This window comes from Enhydra lutris, unplaced genomic scaffold (genome assembly GCF_002288905.1).
Source record: "Enhydra lutris kenyoni isolate GAN:26980312 unplaced genomic scaffold, ASM228890v2 scaffoldscaffold21, whole genome shotgun sequence".
Classification (NCBI taxonomy): Eukaryota; Metazoa; Chordata; class Mammalia; order Carnivora; family Mustelidae; genus Enhydra; species Enhydra lutris.
This window is the reverse complement of record NW_019154105.1, coordinates 2,970,555-2,992,922: the sequence shown is the minus strand read 5'-3', so window position 1 is coordinate 2,992,922 and position 22,368 is coordinate 2,970,555. Positions and strand designations below refer to the sequence as shown.

At 40.3% G+C, this 22,368-nt stretch overlaps 1 pseudogene; it reads right to left on the bottom strand.

The window, feature by feature from the left end:
* Positions 1-14,700: 14,700 nt before the first annotated feature.
* On the bottom strand, positions 14,701-21,169 carry LOC111149190 (annotated as a pseudogene).
* Positions 21,170-22,368: the final 1,199 nt, after the last annotated feature.

The window sequence follows — 22,368 nt, the reverse complement described above, 5'->3', positions numbered from 1 at the left end:
TTAACCCACTGAGCCACCCAGGCGCCCTTGTTATCTTACTTTTTTAAAATGAAGTTCTGCAAACCACTAAGAAGTGTTGCTACATGAAAAGCAACCAGGTAACTAAACCTCACCATCCAGTTTCCTAAGCAGGAAATGACGAATTTCCTGATTTAGTCTTAGCAACTCAGGTCTACAGAATTGTAAGAGTTCAAACTCATTTCTGGCCAGTAAAAATTGTTGAACAATCTTTTTGTGCATCCTCTCTGGTTCTCAGTATTTTGGGCATTCCATCTTTTTCTCTGTGATTTCTCAGTGCTCTATTTTGCAGTCTCTGCACTCTAAACCCTTGCCTTTTTAAAACTGCTTTTAAGTGTAGAAAGAAGGCTATACAGAATTTCCACAACCCCACAAACCATTGTTGGTATTACAGAAGCATATCCACCATTTCCAGCCCTTCTAAATACAAACCCATATCCCCACTTCCTGTCATCTCTAGCATCTCTTCTACCAGCCATTATCCTGTTACTCATTCTATACTTTAAAAGGTGTACATTATTGGGGCGCCTGGGTGGCTCAGTGGGTTAAGCCACTGCCTTCGGCTCAGGTCATGATCTCAGGGTCCTGGGATCGAGCCCCACATCGGGCTCTCTGCTCAGCAGGGAGCCTGCTTCCTCCTCTCTCTCTGCCTGCCTCTCTGCCTACTTGTGATCTCTCTCTGTCAAATAAATAAATAAATTTAAAAAAAAGGTGTACATTATTATTATAAGAACAGGAGCTAGAAGAAAATATATATGCATTTACATACATGCATGTTTGTGTAAAATGTTTTGTACTTACTTTGCAAGGCAAACACTGTTCTTGGGCAGAGTCAATATACACTTCCATTCCTCGCCTCTCCCGCTGCTGTCCATCACAGTGGGTATGGTTGAGTCGTCACCAGTACAATCAGGCCGTGGGCCACAGTTCTGGGCAATGGGATGTGAGTTGCTAAATCTACAAGCAACTGAATCCTTCTCTTGGAACGTTCTTCTACAGACTCCAAATTAAGACAGTAATGAGATGCTGCACTGTAGTGCTACAGCAACACAATGAGACTTCTCTCTGGTGAATTGGGATGGGGTCCACGTGAAAGATGATACACTGATTTATACAACATCTCTGAGATTCGAGAGCGAGAGGACAGTGGTAATGATAAGACCTATGGAGGTGTTGGGGTGCTGTTGGGCCATCAAAGTGGTATAGGAAAAAAATCACAGGGTCATATCAGGCAACTGTCCACTCCAGACATTGTGTGAAAGCCACTGGTCTACTGTGGCAGTGTATTCACAGCCTCTCATTTTCCGTAGCCAGAAGGCAAAGTGTGCTGAAGATCAGGTTATGGGTCTAAAGTCAGTTTCAAATAAAAGCTGAATTTACAATCCCCTGGCAAGTCCCAGGCTAAATTTATAGCCCTATTAGGGAAGAAAGGGACCTAAAATATGGAATAAGAACATCTGGGTATGTACACATATGAATCTTGAACCACTAAATCTTCTACAACTCTGTATCAAAAGCAACTCTCCCCTCCTTAGCTGGAGACCATGAAAAGTCCTCACCTAAGGCAGATGGCCCACAAGATGATACCTGCCTCCCTCGAGATCTGCCCCCACTTCTGCTCATGGCTCCCAAACTAACTTACATCAGCATCACTTCCAAGTGCCCATGAAATCAGAGACTACTGAGCTCCCACCCACAGAGTATCAGATTTAGTAGGTCTATGATGGGACATGGGAATCTGGTTTTTAACAAATTCCCAGGGGATGCTAATGCTGCTGGTCTGGAGATCAGTTTCCAGAGCCACTGGTTCAGCACAATAATCAGGATAAACTTTCAGCCCAGCCCCAAACTGAGAAGTACTATCTCTTTTGGGAAGAAAAATGTTATTTACCAAAAAAGGCCAAAGAACCTGACTAATGTGTATAGTAGGAACCAACAAAACATGTCCCCCAGTGGATATTAGGGTTTACGATGGGAGAAGAGCAGGTATAAAGGGGTTCGCAGATACTCTCTTGTGACACAGGACACTAGGCACGAAGATGCTTTGGGCCAATTCTAATGCTGCTGGGCAGCTCCTTGAAATGTGGGGATGATACTGACCTAGAGTAAATGAGATGGGATTGCCTCGGCCACGTACTAAAGATGCAGTCAAAAGGCTCAGAGACGTGGACATTTAAGTGGGTTTATTATACACGAGCAGAGAACTCATTAGCTATGTCCTCCTAAGGGCCTAAACGATACTCCTGTCACTAGAGCAGTAAAGAAGGCACGAGCATCACATCACTGAGTAGAGGTGGCTGCTCCTTCAAGTCAGAGATAGCAGCAGGATGTAGTCTAATGGACCTGGGTCCCCTAGTGTCAATGGAGAAGCTAGGATTCCAAAATAGGGGAGGCCCGGCAGTAACACTTAATTTCCTGAAGCAAGACAGGCAGTGAAACTCAATGACAAGGAGGTTCCTTGCCCACAAAGGCCATATGGCAATAGCTAATACACCTTGGAGTTCCAAGAGGCAACCTTGACAGACAATATGGAATTGTTTCACCTATATAGCCAAAACGACCAAGAGCAAATAAGATTGGTTCCAGCCACTGCAATTAAATGTCATGATCCTTCGCCCGTTTCCAGATCCAGGCCAGTTCTGAGACCCAGAGCCCATTCATAAACGGGAAGACCAAACCCCTTGACAAAGGAGCCTGCACATTGCAAGTATATATAATAGTGAGTCCCCTTATATTTCACCGGAGTAACCTATAACCATTTCTGAAAGAGATTTTACAGGGTGAAAGTGAAATACCCCAAAATCAACAGGGCTATTGGATATAAAACTTGAAATCATACTAACACAGCAAACGTTTTATAATGAAGTAAATAAGACACACAATCAGTGGATCCCCTATCCCACGGCATACGCCATCATCCAGAAGCTGTAAGCCTGATACCACACTAGAATGACCTCCGAAGGTGAAGCCAATCGCTAGATAACATTGACGCCTGGCAACACTGGTTGCTGTCCTTCAAGGTGAGCTGTATCCTGGAAACGATGGCCATTATATGGTGCTGAATCCATGGCAGAGGAAATGGCCTCTCATACCATTAGTCCTAATGACTCATTTGAAGGAATTTAAGCTCTCTCTTTCTCTTTTTTCTTTTTTAAGATTTATCTATTTATTTGAGAGAGTGGGGAGAGGAGTGGAGGGAGAGGGAAAGAATCTTGAAGCAGACTCTCTGCTGAGCCCAGAGTCCAACACAGGGCTCCATTCCAGGACCCTGAGTTCATGACCTGAGCCAAAATCAAGAGTCAGACACCCAACCAACTGAGCCACCCAGATGTCCTGAATGCAAGTTCCTACAAGAACTGTAAGTTCTTCCACCAGGAGATACAGTAAGTTTTCCAGTATACCTAGAGCTGCCACCTAGCTGTTTCCAACAGAGAAAAGTTACTATATACTACCTGATTATCATTCTTAATCACTATACAGGCTGATATCAAATAGGGGCAGTATGTCTGGGATTCAGGGAATTCACTGATGTGTTTCTTAGTGCCTACATTCCTGACGGTAACCACAAATGGAAAAAGTGGAAAATTACAGGAACTAGAGCCAGAAAAAGGCACAGTAACTAGGAGCTCAGACTCCTCAAGGGTAGAGGTTTGGGACACTTGAGCCATCTAGATGAGCAAAGGTGCTGTCTACAGGGAGGAGAAACTACAATGTGCAATAGAAGAGGAAAAGAAACTTCAGTGACAACCACAGCATTAAATACAGAAATGGGATCTGTAATTTGTCCCACTAGCACTTTTATATCAAATACTTTGTTGGGATTTTAGTATTATTTTGGTTTTTTGAAGTTGTGACCAGCCACAAATTTGAAGAATCAGTGACAGAACGGACTAAGCTCATCATGGGTCATGAGTGCATCAAGAAGGGCCAGGATAGACTGTAACGGATGCTGATGATGCCTCAGCCGTATCCCTCCCACGCCAGCCTGAATTCCAACTGCAGCATTTTCCTCTCTTTGCCCGATGGCTTTCTCTGACCATCAAAGCCTCTCTGCCTCCACACACAGTGAACAGAAACTTCTTGAAAATGAATGTCCCAGAAGACCAACCCTCAACCAATGGCTGGTGGACATGGCATATGATACCCCAATTCCCTGCTACCTTGAATGGGATAACCTAGGTGATGAGGTTTATGTGTTCTACTCTGTTTCAAATCACATCATGAGCGGCTGGATAATATACTCTTTAACGGCTCTCTTCCCTTCCTGGTCTCATTTCCCTTCTCCCCTACTGGTGTTTCCATGGATCCTTTCCCAAATATGTGTACTCAAATATGTGTTTCTGAAACTGCTTCTGAGGAGGAATGCACATTAAGATATACAAGTAAGCAGAATGAGGAGTAAACGATTTCTTCCCTTTCTCATACGAAAGTCCAGTGGATCACAACCTAAGGTGCTCATCATCAACACAGGACAACTTAGGAGATTAGAAACTGGTGTCACATTTGGGCACCATGAAGGGGCAAGAAATAGCACCTCTGAATCTTTTTCTGTGGAGTCTATGAGAGACTTAGAACCTGTGATGTGCAGTAAAGTGGAGAGCCAGATGGCCTGCTGGGGGAGATGAGAAGTACAGAGCATCACCGCTGAAGCTGCTGAGGTTGATAAGGTAGAGGTACTTCTCCAAGCACAGGATCACCATGCTCCGGTCATACCGAGAGACCAGAACACAGGTTTCATCAGCCTCAGACTTCCGCAGGCAACCCCACGAGGGTGCCTATGGTGAGGAGGGACAAGGAGCATCATCCCAAACCCAGGGGAAATCCAAATACCCGCAAAGCTCAATCTCTTCATTTCCCATGAGCATGAGGACATATAAGCCCCCTTAAATCCAGTATCATCCTTCCAATAGGATAGGAGAGGAGGGGTCTTCACAGGAAGCTCAACTTCAGAATAGTCCAATAATCTTACAAAATGAGGCCATTTTAAACCAAGAGACAGATAATATTGATTGGCTCGTTTAGATTCCATGATGGCACAATCCATACAGTCAGGAAAGCAGAGCTAAAGAGGGAGATTTTCATGTGACTCTCACTCCCACCACAGAGGTTTGACGTCTGCGAGAAGTACGTGAATCCACACTTTACTGCATTTATTAAGGGAAGATGTTTTTGATATCTAATATTTTAAAAATATGCAGCCCTGGAGTACATCAAGGAGTACATGAATACACTGACACATTCTAGAGACGTCGAGAAAAAGGAAGCACATGCACCAGTTCAGCAGAGACAAGGAGAGCCCTCAGATGAAGCCAGCCACCCCCGCCTGAGACTGAGAAGGAGGTGGCCCTGTGCATTAAAGGATGCTGGACCTCAGGGAACCTGAAAGGGCCGGCAGGCCAAAAAACAAATAATAACTCTCCCGGTCCCTTCTCCTCTCTGGAGACTCATGCCCTCCCACTTCCCCTATAGTTGTCCTAGGTCTTCTCTTAACAATTCATAACTAAGCCCCTATGAGCCAAGATGTTATTAAGAAAGATAATCTCACACAAGGGAATCTTCAGGTACCTCAGATCTGAAGACGGTCATTCAGAGGAAGACATACACACACACACACACACACACACACACACACACACATGTGTGTATACAAATTTATTTACTTGTATTTTAAAAATATATATTTTTTAAAAACTCTACTGGTCCTAACACAGAAAGTGAAAGAAGAAAGTGGGGATCTCAAGGGTTAACTTGTTCACACAACTGTTAGCCTGAGGTTCAAACCCATGTCAGTATAAATAAAGATGTCTTAAATCACAACTGTGGAGTACTTTGCAAAGTGCCACATAAACAAGAGTACTATCATTGGCAATCTGAAACAGAAAAGACCTTATAACATGAAGTTTCTTTTACAGACTCAGTATGAAAATGAGTATGGAAAAAATAAAAGGTGAGTGTTTGGTCTTCCATATGGCTAGGAAGTAGGGGAAATGTTGATGATGAGGGAATCAGGGGTATCACTAAAGCCTCTGTCAAGGACAGCAACAACGTACAGTAATTAAAGCCCAGTTTCGACACCAGATGGGCTTGGATTTTAATCCCAGCTCTGCCACCTGCTACCTGTGCAATCTTGAGCAATTTATTTAACCTTTCTGAGAATTAACTGAATGTTGTGCAGATTAACTGAGCTCATGTAAGTTTCAGGAGCATCATAGATGCCCAAGAACTATTAATCTTCCTACTCCATTCAAACCCACTTCCCACAACTAGGAGAGGGAAGGAGTGGAACCATGGGTAAACAAGACTGAATGTATGGAGGGAAAAAGCAGAGATCCAGGCAAAAGCACAGAAAAAAAGAGTGAATGATACAATACTTTACAGAAGGCTTTGTGGCTCATGCATTCTGATAAGTCTGAGTCAATGTTTATGTCTCGCGTGAACAGCCAAGTACTCACATCACTATGACACCCACTACATCGTCTCCTACTTCCTCAACATCCTCTGGAGTCCATCTGAGATCAGTGTCCCAACTGGGGACCCTGCTAAAATGATGATCCCAGGCCCCAGGCCCAGAGCTTGTGATTCAAAACATCCTTCTGCATTTTCACAAAAGAGGCTAATATTTTTAAATAATAACCGAGGTTCCTCTCCCCATTCATCATTCCTATCACCAGATTTTCTAGTTGTTCTTTCCCTATTCAGCTGGGCAGCATTATATCAGGACAAAAAAATTAACAAGAACAAGAATCTAATTATTAGTTTTATTTGTTTTTAAGATTTTATTTATTTATTTGAAAGAGAGTGAAGCGCGGGGGAGGTGGCAGAGGGAGAGGGAGAAGCAGACTCCACACTGAGCTAAGGAGACCGGACCAATCCCAGGACCCCAAGATCATGACCTGAGCTGAAGGCAGACACTTAATCATCTGAGCCGCCCAGAAATACCTAATTATTAGTTTTCAACAGAAATTTTAATTCCATGGAGCCCACAACTTTGAAAGGGGGGAAAAACCTCTTTTGAACAGTAAAATTCAAGGATTAGAATATAGATAATGGAATTTGGGTAAGAGTCAGATATATCTCACCCTCCCCCCCCAGCCCCCAACCAAAAGTAGATGAAACCTGCCCTATTAGAGGAACAGAAACCTTACAGAAGGTGAACAGAACCAGCTGTGAATGTGAAATTCCTGGCAGGCGAATATCAAGTTTAGTGGACAATTAAGACCAAACCTCTGAGGCCATGGAATCAATTAAAAAAAATCACAACTTTGGAGCTTAGATACGGCCTCTGGAAAAGGGGTGGAACACAACTCTGAATGTGAATAAATTTAAACCTACAATGACACAATAATCCATGAATTCCTGGTTTTAACTAAATGTCAACAAATTAATACTTCTGTCATCTATTGAGAATAGTGGCTCTAGGCATAAATTAAATTCAGTTACATGAAAATCTCATGTAAGTTGTATTTTTCACAAATTTTGGAAATTGTATTACCTACCACAGTTTTAAAAGCTACCTAGGGGGGCGCCTGGGTGGCTCAGTGGGTTGAATGTCTGCCTTTAGTTCTGCTTATGATCTCAGGGTCCTGGGATTGAGTCCCCACATCAGGCTCCCTGCTCAGTGGGGAGCCTCTTCTCCCTCTGTCTGCCATTTCCCCTGCTTGGGCTCTCTCTCTTTCACTCTCTCTCTCTCACTCTCTCTCTGACAAACAAATAAATAAAATCTTGAAATAAATAAATAAATGCAAGCTACCTAGGTACTTCTGCTGCGGGTGGCCAGCAAACCACACTGAGAAATACTGTGAACTCCACTGAGTAATTCAGTCTTCCCCAGTACAGATCTTCAGGATCTCCTGTAAAATAATACCTACTCCATAGAGTTAAGGGAAGAATTTAATGAAATAATACTTGTCATTTGGCATTTAGTTAAGTTATCAATAATTACTACATGTTATTAGCAAGGAAACATTTCTTATTCCTCCCTGATATTTTCTTCCATATTGAAAGACCTTAATTAGTGTAACTGCTGTTGTCTTTTATGAAACTTCACTCCATCTGTCCCAGGGAGTGAAATGACTTATCTGACTGGTAGATTTGGGAAGAATAAATTCAAATGTTGTCAGCTCATTTCTTTCCTGCTTCCTCCTAGAAACCTGTGGCTAGTACCTTCCCACTGGGTACATGCCACCCATCACTCCCCAGGAGACAAATTCTGTCCTTACACTGAAGCCCCTATGCCCCAGCATTATTTGTTCTTGGGCAATTCTAGTCACCTTGAGGACAGTATGTTGACTTACTTCATCTTCACGTGATAAAACTTACCCTCTCTTGGAAACAGAGATGCTATTTTGGCCTACACCTACAACCCTTTGCATTAGTACATTTGTTCAAAATTAGGTAGTAAAGAAGACTCCTATTTATTGAGTTCCTAAGGAATTCCAGCACTTATTTTAAGAAGGAAAAGTAATATCCATCCAGTTTACCAATAAAGTCTTGGATTTTTATATTCCTTGATCCATAAATTTTATCTAAAAAAATTAAAGAAATGTAGACATATGTATACATATTTTCTTAATATTAGTACATAAAAATTGTTATGATTGGAAAAACGTAAATATCCAACAGATACCTTGTGAAATTATAGTATATCCTTAAAATGGAGTACTATGCAGACACTAAAAATAACATTGTAGACTTCAAATTCTGACCAGATGAAATATAAAGAGAAGATTTACTCTCCTGCTGTAAACAACTGAAAACATGGACAAATAGAAAAAACAATTTTCGGACATGATAACAAGCAGCACAGGGCTGAGATCCTTGAGGGATGGGAAGCAGTTAAATTGAGCCCTACATTTTCACCAGCATACTGCTTAACAGTTTCCAGTCCATGAAATAGGAAGGAAGAACCCAAAGTTCATCGCTATCGCCTAGTTGAGGAGACAGAAATAGAGATCAAAGCAACAATAATTTGCTGGGCAAAGTAATGAAGTTAAGAAGCTCTATATAGAAAGCCCCATAGATCTACATGGGTCCCACTGAGTCTTCAACTGAATACTGACTGGCAAATGTGTAAGAGAAAACTGTGCAAAGTCAGGATGAAAAAAATACCAAAGAGAAAGAGGCAAAACAATTCTGGCGTTCACACAAGACTGGAAATAATTTGTCTCTCACCCGTGAGAATGGAAGATTTCATAATACATGGTCATCAGGTGGAATTCTCAGTAAGACATCACCTTAGTAGTAGAGCTAAATTAGTCCCATACTAACAGGTTCTCTATACTTACAAAGATTAACCTTGAAAGGATACAACTATTACCTGTGCACCTACACAAAATCTAACATTACTTAAAAGAATAAATCAAAATCCATCAACCCACAACTTTATGGTAAACTAATCTTCAACAAAGCAGGAAAGAATATCCAATGGAAAAAAGGTAGTCTCTTCAACAAATGGCATTGGGAAAACTGGACAGCAACGTGCAGAAGAATGAAACTGGACCACTTTCTTACACCACACACAAAAATAAGTTCAAAATGGATGAAAGACCTAAATGTGAGATAGGAAACCATCAAAATCCTAGAGGAGAACACAGGCAGAAACCTCTTTGACCTCAACCATAGCAAGTTCTTACTAAACACATCACCTGTGACAATGGAAACAAAAGTAAAAATGAACTACAACTACTGAGATTTCATCAAGATGAAAAGCTTCTGCACAGTGAAGGAAACAACCAACAAAACTAAAAGACAACCTATGGAATGGGAGAAGATATTGGCAAATGACATATCTGATAAAGGGTTAATATCCAAAATCTATAGAGAACTTATCAAACTCAATATCCAAAAAACAATCCAGTTAAGGAATGGACAGAAGACATGAATAGCCACTTTTCCAAAGAAGACATCCAGATAGCTAGTAGACACATGAAAAAAATGCTCAACATCACTCATCAACGAAATACAAATCAAAACCACAATGCGATACCACTTCACACCTGTCAGAATGACAGAAAGTAACAACACAGGAAACAACAGATGTTGGCAAGGACATGGAGAAAACGGAACCTTCTTACACTGTCAGTGGGAACACAATGTGGTGTAGCCACTTGGGAGAACAGTACAGAAGTTCCTCATAAAGTTAAAAACAGATGATCCATCACTGCTAGGTATTTGCCCAAAGGATACAAAAATACTGATTCAAAAGGACAAATGCACCCACTGTTGATAGCAGCATTATCCATAATAGCCAAACTACGGAAAGAGCCCAATGTCCACTTACTGATGATTGGGTTAAGAAATTCTGGTATATATACACAATGGGATAGAACTCAGCCATCAAAAAGAATGAAATCTTACTATTTGCAGTGACGTGGATGGAGCTAGAGTATTACACTAAGTGAAATAAGTCAGTCAGAGAAAGACAAATACCATACGATTTCAATCATATGTGGAATTTAAGAAGTGAGATTGATGAACATAGAGGATGGGAAAAAACAGAGAGGGAACCAAACCATAAAAGACTCTTAACTATAGAGAATAAACTCAGGGTTGTTGGAGGGAAGGTGAGAGGGGGATGGGCTAAGTGGGTAATGGGAATTAAGGAGGGCACTTGTGATGAACACTGGGTGTTATACGTAAGTGATGAATCACTAAATTCTACTCCTGAAACCAATATTACAGTATATGTTACCTAACTAGAATTTGATAAAAGCTTGAAATGAAAAAAATTCCATCAACCAATAACATATATATGTGTCTGGTATCTCATCAAAAATTACAAGGCATGAACAAAAAAATTAAAAGTTATGCACATAAACAAGAAAATATGATATATAACCAGAATAAAAATCAAACTATAGAAACACATACAGAAATGACATAAATAATAGGACTAGTAGATAGGAATATTAAAAGCGTTAATATGAGTAAGCTCCATATATTTAAGTAAAGAAAACTATGACCATGATGAGGAGAGAAATAGTGGGTATATATTAAAAAATTGTACTGCTAGAGATGTAAAAATATTATACCTGGAAAGAAAAAAAATGGAATGGTATCAACAGTGGATTAGACACTGGAGAAGAAAATATCAGTGAATTTAAAGACATAACAATATTAACTTTCCAAAATGAAAAACAGAAGGAAAAAAATACTGAAAAGAAAGTACACAGAGCATTTGTAATCTGATCAAATATATGAGTGATTAGAGCCCCAAAAGAGAAAAAGAGCTAAGACAAAACAATATTTGAAAAAATAGTGGATAAAAAATTTCCAAACTTGATTAAAATATGAAATCCACAAATCTAACAAACTTAATGAACCCAAAACACAACAAATGAGAAAAACATGCTAAAACATAATAATGGTCATTTCAATAGATGCAAAAAAAAATTGACTAAATTCAACACCCATTTATGATAAAACTCCCTATAAATTATAGATAAAAAGGAATTTCCTCAACCTTAAAGATATTTCTCTATTACTAATTTAATTCTTAATGGTGAATGACTAGGTACTTTACCTGTAAGATAAGGAAATCACTCAGCACTTTTATTCAACATGAATGTAGAGATCCTAGCCAGTAAAATAAGGCAATAAAAATACATATGGGGGCGCCTGGGTGGCTCAGTGGGTTAAAGCCTCTGCCTTCAGCTCAGGTCATGATCTCAGGGTCCTGGGATCGAGCCCCGCATCGGGCTCTCTGCTCAGCAGGGAGTCCACTTCCCCCACCTCTCTTTGCCTGTGATCTCTCTCTGTCAAATAAATAAATTTTTTAAAAAATCTTAAAAAAAAAAATACGAGTCATTCATGTTGGAAAGGAAGAAATTTTTAAAAATTGGTTTTTACAGAAGACACGCAGTCTATGTGAAAAATCCTAAGGAATCTACAAAAGAACTATTAGCTCCAATAAGTGAGCCAAGCAAAGTCACAAGACAAAAGGCCAATCTACATATATATCAACTTTATTTTTATATTCTAAAAATACACATTTGGAAATTGAAATTAGGAAAACAGTACCATTACAATAGGATCCAGAAATGGGAAATACTTTAGGATAAATCTGACAAAAAATGTAAAAGCCTAAATATAGGAAACTATAAAACACTGCTGAGAAAAATTTTAAAAGACCTAAATAATTAGATAGATATAGCAGATTCACAGGTTCAGCTATTGTTCAAATGTCCATTTTTCCTCAAACTGATCTCAATATTCAACTGAATCCCAATCACTATCTCAGTAGGCTTCTCTGTTTAAATTGACAATTTTTAATTCTAATAGAACATATGGAGTTATGCAAAGGAACTAGAATAAACAAAACAATTTTGGAAGTGTGCTCTGTAAGATTTGGGAAGAACCTACACAGGAATCTTCTGAGAAGCCTTGAGAATTCTTTCCGGTGATTACTCATCATAAGTAAGGCGTTCAGCTCCGGAAAATGCATCGCTGATCATTGCTACTGGCTGAACAGAAATGCTAACACTTGAAACTAACGTTCAACGTGTGCATTCTGTCTGAGTTTCTTAAAAACCCTGACGTTTACATAAAATTTTTCAAAATTTTTTATTATAAGAGAATCAATGTTTAGTCAGAGCATTGTGGTTAAGAGAACAAGGTAGAGAGTCAGGTTGCCTGTGATTAGATCCTAATTTCACTATTAGACAAATTATTCTTGCTTTAGTCACATTACTCACCAATACCTGGTTTCCTCATCCATACATAATGGAAAATGAGGTGTTACAGGTAAAGTATGCGTTTCTCAGTTGATAAGGAACAGAGCCTCCGCGGTACGGACCAGAGCAAGGAAGAACAAACGGGAAATCGTCCGCACTGAAGACAGCACGTTCTCTGGTGGACAGTCCCCGTCTCAGCCACATTTTTCATGTGAGAAAAATATCGCCGATCAGGATTACACGCACCTGAGTGAACAGAGACTCTGTCCTGCTGCAACAGGAAAAGGATATGGAGTTGCGCAGTCATATGACAAGTTATACTGAATACACTAAAAGAATGAATGCTCCTTTTCTGAGTCTAGTAAAGCCGAGATGACTTGTCATGAAGACAAGGAATGCTCGGTTTCAAGATCCCTCCGTTGCACACACCCCTTCCAAGTTCAGGAGAACTTTAGAAGTATATTTCTATGGCGATAGGTTTTATAAAATTTGTGAAAAAAAATCGTAAACAACTCTATGGAGACATAATTAACATATAAGAAGCTGGACATAATTAATGTATATAATTTCATGAGTTTAGAGATATGCAGACTTATGAAACCATCACTATAATCAAGGTAATAAACATAATCATCACCTACAAAAGTTTCCTCCTGTCCCTCTTTTTTTTTTTTGTCTGTTTGTTTTGTGGAAAGAACATGAAATCTACCATCTTAAAGAATGAATTGTTAACTATAGGTACCATGTTGTACAGATGTCTGGAACATGTTCATCTCGAATAGCTGAAGTTTCATACCCATTTAACAATTCCCCGTTTCCCTTGCCCCTCAGCCCTTAGCCACCCCTACTTACTCTCTGCTTTTCTGACTTTGACTACTTCAGATGCCTCGTATCAGTGAGATTGTGCAGCTACTTACCGTCTGTGAGGGCCTTATTGCACTTAGCGTAATGTCTTGCTGGTTAATCAGTGTTGTCACGGGCGGCAGGGTTTCCATCTTCTCTCTCTTTTTTTTAATTTGAATACAGTTGACGTATAATGCTATAGTAGTTTCAGGTGCACAACTTAGTCTTTGACAAGTTTACACGTTATGCTATGTTCACACGAGTATAGCCACCATCTGCCCCACCACATTGGTCTTACGATGTCACTGTATTCTTTACGCTCTGCTTCTTATTCCTGTGACTTGTTCATTCCATAACTGGACACCTGTACCTCCCACTCCCCTTCACCCATTTTCCTCAATCCCTCTACCCCTCTCCCCTCTGGCAACCATCAGTTTGTTCTCTGTATTTATAGTTCTGATTCTTTTTGTTGGTTTATTCATGTTTTTAGATTCCATTTTTAAGTGGAATCCTATGGTATTTGTCTTTCTCAGTCCGACTCATTTCACTTAGCCCAATACCCTTTTTAGGTCCATCCGTGTTGTCTCAAATGTATAATCTCATTTTGTATGGCTGTGTAATACTTCACTGTGTATATATGCCACATTTTCCTTATCCATTCATCTTCTGATGGATACTTGGGTTGCCTCCATGTCCTGGCTATTGTAAATAATGCTGTGATAAACACAGGGGTTTACTTATCTTTTTGAGTTAGCATGTTTATCTTCCCTGGCTAAATCCCCAATAGCAGAATTATTGGATCATATAGTATTTCTTTTTTTAATATTTTGAGGAGCCTCCATACTGTTTCCCACAGCAGCTGCACAAATGTACATTCCCAACAACAGTGCACAAGGGTTTCTTTCTTTCCACATCATAGCCAACACTTTTTGTTTCTTGTCCTCTTGATTTTAGCCAGGGTTTTGTTTTTTTTTTTTTCTTTTTTGAGGTTGAATAATATACCTCATTTCCTATCCAGTTTCTGTCAACTGACACTTAGGCTGTTTCTATATCTTGACCAAGTGAATAATACTGCAATGAACAAAGAATGCAGATATATCTTCAAGATCTTGATTTCAGGTTTTTTTTTCCCAAATCTACACATTTATTTATTTACTGTTCAGTAAGTTTAAGTCATTGAGGGGTACAGCATTACATGGATTCTGTGGCCAATGGCTTTGGCAGGAGGTTGCTTGGAATTTGGCACAAATCATGCCACTGTTTTTATAAGCATGAGTTACCTTTCCCCAGATTACTCTGGTTTTGTTCAGTTTGCTACCAGGAGTCACTGTGTTGTTCTCAGCTTTGTACACATAAGCATATCTCTTGCCTAGATAGAATTCAGTTTCATCTTGAGCATAAATAACTTCAACTTTAAGAAGGTCTGTACGCTTCCCTCTGGTTCTGGAGACCCCATTCATAGCCAGCAAAAATGGCCTTGGACCACAGCCTTCTAGATACATTTGTCGTTTTAGGAGCCCTGTTCCGAGCAGGCCTCCATAGGTTCCAAGACGGCAGACAGAGAAGAGACCATTGTTAGGGATATATACTCAGAAACAGGATTAATGGATCACACAGTAGTTCTATTTCCAACTTCCTGAGAACCTCCATATTTACTTTCATATCAGCTATATCATTTTACATCCCAACCAACAGTGTAAAAGTTTCCCAGTTTCTCCTCATCCTCACTAATACATATTTTGTGGGGTTTTTCGATAATAGGTATCCTCACGAGGTGGTATCATGTTGTGGCATTCCTTGATGACTGGTGATTTAAGCACTTTTTCACATACTTCTTGGTCATTGGAATGTCTTCTTTGGAGAAATGTCTGTTCAAATCCATAGAGTTTTCTTGTTTTGTTTTGCTACTGAGTAGTAGGAGTCCTTTAATTACTTTGGATATTAACCCCTTATCCGATACAGAGTTTTCAAATATTTCTCTCATTCCATATGTTACCTCTCATTCTACTGATTGTTTCCTTAGATGTGCAGCTTGTCATAGTCCCTTGTCTATTTTTGCTTTCGTTGCTTGCACTTTTGGTGTCATACCCAAGAAAATCATTGCTGAAGCCAACGTCAAAAACGTTTTCCCTGTTTTCATCTAGGAATTATGGTTTCAGGTCTTAAATTTAAGTCAATAATCCACTTTGAGTTGATTTTTGTTTACAGTGTAAGATAAGGATCTAACTTCACCCTTTTGCACATGGATATGCAGTTTTCCCAACATCATCTGTTTAAGAGAGTATCCTTTCCCTGTTGTGTAGTCTTGGTACTCCTGTCAAAGATCAGTTGACTGTATAGGCATGGGTGTACTTGGGGATTCTCTATTCTGTTCCTTTTGCTTAGCTCTCTGCCTTCATGCCGGTAGAAAGAAAGATATTTTAAATGCAGCTGACTGAACACTTCTGCATCTTTCCACTCTAGCTTCCCTTCCACCATCCTTCCCTGGTTGGCACTGGTCATGATAATTTGGGGATCTGGCTAATGTTGACCAGGGGTACATTTAGTTGGACTTTACCGAAATATATTTATGTTTACAGTCACTTCTGTATTTAGTTTAAATCATTACTAACCATCCCATTTTAGAAATGTCTTCCTATAATTCTACCACTCGATGTGCTCACTTGAGCGGGTTCTGACATGAAAGCACAGAGCCAGAGTTTGCAGCATAAAATGAGGATGTCCTATGGCATCTGGCATCTCAAATAAGAGGATAATACAGAAGAAATACAGTTTAAACTGCGCTGAGCAAGGGACACCTGCGGAGCTCAGTTGGTTGAGCATCTGACTCTTGGTTTGGGTGCGGGTCATGACCTCAGGGTTGTGGGATGGAGCCCTGTGTGAGGTTCTGTGCTTAGCAGGGAGTGTGCTTGCCCCTCTGCCCCTCCCTCTGCTCACGTGTTCACTCTCTCTCTAAAATAAATAAATTACTAACTTAATTGATAAATTTAATTGATAAATTTAAAAAATGTACTAAGCAGGAAACTAACCTGTGGAGACCTCTACTAACATCACATATGTAAAATCAAACAGAGGATTTTGTTCTCATTGGTACTTAACCAAAACAGGCATTATCCCCATTCAGAAATATATTTACTGGTGCAATTTATACAATTATAAACCCATAATAAGTTTTTTTGGTCCTTTTTTTTTAAGATTTTATTTATTTATTTGACAGACAGAGATCACAAGTAGGCAGAGAGGCACGCAGAGAGAGAGGAGGAAGCAGGCTCCCCGCTGAGCAGGGAGCCCAACGCGGGGCTCGATCCCAGGACCCTGGGATCATGACCTGAGCCGAAGGCAGAGGCTTAACCCACTGAGCCACCCAGGCGCCCCTTTTTGGTCCTTTTTAATGGAATTGTACTTCATAGAAAATAATAAGGGTCCATGTATTTGAAGGACAGAAATCCACAGCAGTAACTTCAAATAGTAAGTACAATTATGTGTGAAATCAAGCATTCCACAACTCTCACTTATCAATAATAAAAGAGAAAACTCAATCAGTTATATTAGAGAAACAATCTATTCTCTTATTATTCTCTATTTCGCTATAGAAAAATATATGATATCGCATATCATATTCATATGTAAAAACCCTAAAAAATTTTTACAGGAAAGGCAATCAAAGTGTGTTCAACAAAAATGTAGGAAGAAGGGGTGTCTGGGTGGCTCAGTGGGTTAGAGCCTCTGCCTTCGGCTCAGGTCATGATCCCAGGGTCCTGGAATCGAGCCCCACATTGGGCTCTCTGCTCCACAGGGAGCCTGCTTCCTCCTCTCTCTCTCTCTGCCTGCCTCTCTGCCTACTTGTGATCTCTGTCTGTCAAATAAATAAATAAAATTTAAAAAAAAAACTTAAAAAAAATGTAGGAAGAAAGCATTATAGAAATGCCAGTCATTGATAAAAACTCACATTACTTGTGTTTTTCTGGATTTGTAGATGTTTGTGATATGTGTCAACTTACATAATTTTTCCAGTTTCTTTATTTCTTCTAACAAATATTCACTATTATAACCTAATTTTTTATTCAGTACTTTGTATTCTCGTTTTTACTGAAGTTCTCCAAAATTGTACAAGCTTCAGGTCACACAAAACCTAGGTCCTTTACAAGGACAAATTTTAGTATCTACTTAAATAATATCTTATTGTGTGTCACTGTCGCGTGGAGCAACTTGAGAGGCGATAATTACACTTATTAACACAACGTTTCCGTATGCTTCCTTCCAACAGAATAGTTCTGAATTAGTAATGATAGCACTGAGGGCGAGCACTCAGGCAGTAAGAGCCATATCAACGCAAAGAGTTACTTTAATTGCCCTTCTAGATACAAGTATCCAGAGCGCTCACCATCAGTTGGAGCACCACTTTGGGTCTTTCAGTAAGTGCATGACATTCCTGGGGCGGAGGAGGGTATAGAGATGAGATACATCTAATACTTGCCTTCATGGAGTTCACAGTCTCAACACGAGAAAACAGTAAATGAACATAAAATTAAGATATAAACTCTATGTCAATGCTATGAACTAAATCGTGCCCCCCCCACTTCAGATGTTGAAGCCTTAAGTCCCAGTATGATGATATTTGGAGATGAGGCCTTTGGGAGGGTAATTAGGTTTAGATGAGGCCATGAGGGCCCTCATGATGGGTTTTATTCCATTACGAGAGATATCAGAAAGTTTGCGCTCTCTTCACTCCACTGTGGGAGGAAGGCAACTGACTGTGAGCCAAGAAGAGAGCCGTCATCAGAACGCAATTATGCGGGAACCCTGACCTTGGGCGACCCACCTCCACAACAGTGAGACAATAAATCTGTGCTGTTTAAGTCACGCAGCCTACAGTACTTTGTTAGGACATCCAGACAGACCAATACAGTTATCAAATGTCGATTTTTTTTTTAATTACAACCCACTTAAAGGCAGAGGATCATGACCCAACACACACACACACACACACACACGTGCACACACACACAAATACTTACACTTCCAATATGTTATATATACACTCTCTATAGTTTTCTTTCTTTTTTTTTTAAGATTTTATTTATTTATTTGACACACAGAGATCACAAGTAGGCAGAGAGGCAGGCAGAGAGAGGGGGAAGCAGGCTCCCTGCTGAGCAGAGAGCCCGATGCGGGGCTCGATCCCAGGACCCTGAGATCATGACCTGAGCCGAAGGCAGAGGCTTTAACCCACTGAGCCACCCAGGCGCCCCTCTCCATAGTTTTCTATTCAACCTTGTTTCGTAAAATGTTGGTCACAATCCTATTAATTGATTTTATAGCCTCCAAATGGATCAAACCCATCATTTGAAAAGTACTGTTCTATGTGACTATTTTGTCCTATTATGCATTGACTTAAAAACCCGTGAATATAAACTAAACAAAAGCCTCCATTAGCTTTAATATTGAGTAAAAAAAAAGACACTGAAATCCTGATGGACCCCTTCTGCCAATTATTCATGTTCATATTTTTATTGACATACATTGTATCAAAGGCCTCAGCTGTCCCTCCGTACACATATGCATGTACACACGCACCAGAGCACACACACACAGCACACACTGACATGTTTCTCTCCTTCTATCTATACGCTAAATCTGACTGTTTCGGTGACAACTGCAATGAGAGCCCCCCAGCGAGTCACCGGAGTCTGAGTGAAGGGGTTATTTTAGTGGCTCTTCACCATCCGAGAATTGCATTGAACCACAAGAATTTTCTGACAGGACTTGGCAAGATTTTCATTACATTCAAGATTGTTTATTCCGTTGGCAAATGTATCATAAAGGGGTTTGGCTCTTTTCTAAACTACACTGGGCAAGTTTGTGCGTATTTGCACACGTGTGCACACATATGTAAATATTCTGTAAAATATATAGCCATCGATGAATACATAGAAATATTTTCTTAATTATTTAATGGTAACATTTGTGCCTGCGTTCTTGTAATGATCAATAATTATTTACTCACAAAATACATTACGTTGATGGAATGAATAATGCTAAAATACTACCTCCTTACTACAACATTTGTCTCTATTTAAAATGTACTTTCCAGCCTCAATTCTGCATGTCTTAGAAGAAGATGACCCACAAGAACAGGTACAGTCATAGTGTAAACACCAAGTGTGTTTTTTTTCTATTATTGCATATGTATAAATTTAAATTTATTGAGTCCATCACCATTAAGTACAGAAGGCAAGATGAATTTCTCACTGAAACGAGATCCATGTGTCATAGGAAAAAAGTGTCTACTTGCTGAATACACAGATCTTAGCTATGTTTGGAACACAGGTCAGTATAGATCTCTCCATGAAACTGATTCTAGATTTTTAGTAAGTAGGAGACAGTGTCTTGAACTGTTTGATGAACATAAAATTGGAACAGACAATTGCAGGAAGATTCCATAACCCACTCCTCCACTTTCGTCCATTAGCCACATCTTACAAGGGTGCGCTACATACCTTACAATTAACAAAACATCATCAAAAATTTATGAACAGAACTCCGCAGTTTACATTAAAATACATTCTTTGTCTTCACCATTCTACAAGTTAGACAAATGTGTAATGTTGTAAGAACCTATTTAGCCAGAGCGACTCCAACTCTGTTAAATAGCCATTTTGTTGTTTGTGCAGTAAAACTTAAACTGACCCTGCCCCTCCCAGAGAAACTTACTTAGAAGCAAGTCTGGAAAACCAGTAAAATATGGTCTGCCATTCCTAATAACAGAGCCCAGAATACGAGGACAGGTCGGCCAGTTCCTGATAACAGAGCCCAGAATAAAAAGACGAGTCAGGCCAGGTGGAGACATCCAATCAGTAAAAAGCACACATATTGTCTGCCTAACCAACAAAGAATGTAAACCCCGCCTTTTGGGCGCCAAACTTGAGCGCCAATTCTGACCAGAGTAATAGGTTAGTTCACAGCTACTATAGGGTAAATTGTAATTCAATTGGCCACCTGCGTGTGACCTAACATGACTATGCAATGTTACAATCTCACTGGCCACCGATGTGTGGCCAGACTTTTGCTCTATAAAAAATAGTCTGTGAGGCTGGGAGGGGTCGCTCTCTTCGGAGACGGCCCTGGCTGGTCAGTCTGACTTCTCATGCTTGGCATAGAATAAAACTTTAAATAACTTTCACCTTGTCTCAGTCTCGTTCCTTTGGTAACGGACCTAACAGTGTCAAGGGTTCCCATTCCGGTAACGGACAGAAATCCATGCACCAAAGTTCGTGGCAGCAGTATTCCTGATAGTCGGAGACAGTATGTTTTAAAATACAAGAATACTAAGAAGTCTCTATTTTCCCAATAGATGATCAGAAAGTTTCCTCAATTCATTTCTCTCCGCATCTGATGGGAAACCAATACAACTGCCCCTCCTCTCCATATTTCTCTTGGCCAGAATTCGCCTGCCTCTTTGCTCACTTTGGTCATTTCAAGAATGGGCAGAATCTATCTGGAGTAAGGGCGTGACCGGCAACTTAGGGGCATCCAAGAAAGGTCCCTGGTGTAAGTCCTGGAATCACGCACAGCAGTCGGCGGTAAAAGTAGCCGCTCCCAAACCTGCACCGTGTGACGGCGCCAAAGAGCCACATGGATCCGCCACAGAGGTGCTTTGTCAGGTGGGGGTCAAGAGATAGAGGGGTGAAGGGGTAAAGAAGGTGGGGGATCAGAATTACACAATATCACAACCTATCGTCATTCATCCCAATTCATCCCAGTGTGAAGCCAATTTGTGCCTGGTACCTACTGGCTGAGTGAGAAGACTGATAATCGCCTTATTTTACAAATTACTAATCAAATCTAATTACTGCATTTTCCAAATTCCCAAATATCCATTTTTTTCTTCATCTCCTTAGTTCCTCTTTTCTGTAATCCATATTTTCCATAAATCCCAAGCTTGTTTTTCTTGTTCTTTCCAGTATAACTCTTTCAGGCTTTGGAACTCTGTTACATGCTATTCCCTCTGTGATGTTCCCTCCCTCCCTGGCAGGCCACTACTCATCTCTAACAACCGAGTGCAGGTAATTCTCCTTTTGCACGTCCTCTGACACCCAAGCAAAATCACTCCCCACTTCTTACCACGGCTGTAATGAGTCACACGAGAGTCTCTGGTCTTTCTCTTCTTCCTCTTCTGTCAGACTGTAAGCTCCTTGAGAGTTGGGGCTGCGTCACACTTATATTCCCTCCGCAGTGTCTCTTGCAGAATCTGGCTCCGGTGCACTGACTTGATGAACTGCTTGGTCCACTGATTAACATGTGTGTCCAGGTTCTCCACCCTTCTTGGGAGCCCTGCTTTATCACGATGCATTTGTCTCTGTCCTCTCTGAATTTTTCAAAATGTATTTATTAAAATTTCATGAGGCTACTTTGCACTTCCTTTCAAGTCCATGTTCTTTACCTAAGATCGAAGCAGGCCTCGTGATCTAGTCTCGCTTGAGAATTGTGGTCACCGATGGCAAACGACACCATCCCCGGGAGCATGTCTGCATTACATTGGTTGCTTTGAACGATCAGAGACGTTATTCTGAAAGCTTTTCACCACCACTAGTATCTTTATTTCCTAATCGAAGGACTTCTCTGGTCGAGCATGCACCTCTAACAAGTCCTAAGTCAATGACAAAATCAAGACGAACTATGTGTCAGTTTCTGCTGAACTGGAGGATGCTTTCCTCTCTAAGCCACACGTGGCTGTCTGAAGATACAGCATTTTAATTGTTAATGGCCCCAGAATTAACATTATTTTCTCAGTAATGACGTCCCAGTGATAGAGGGATTACTTGTTCCTAAGTGC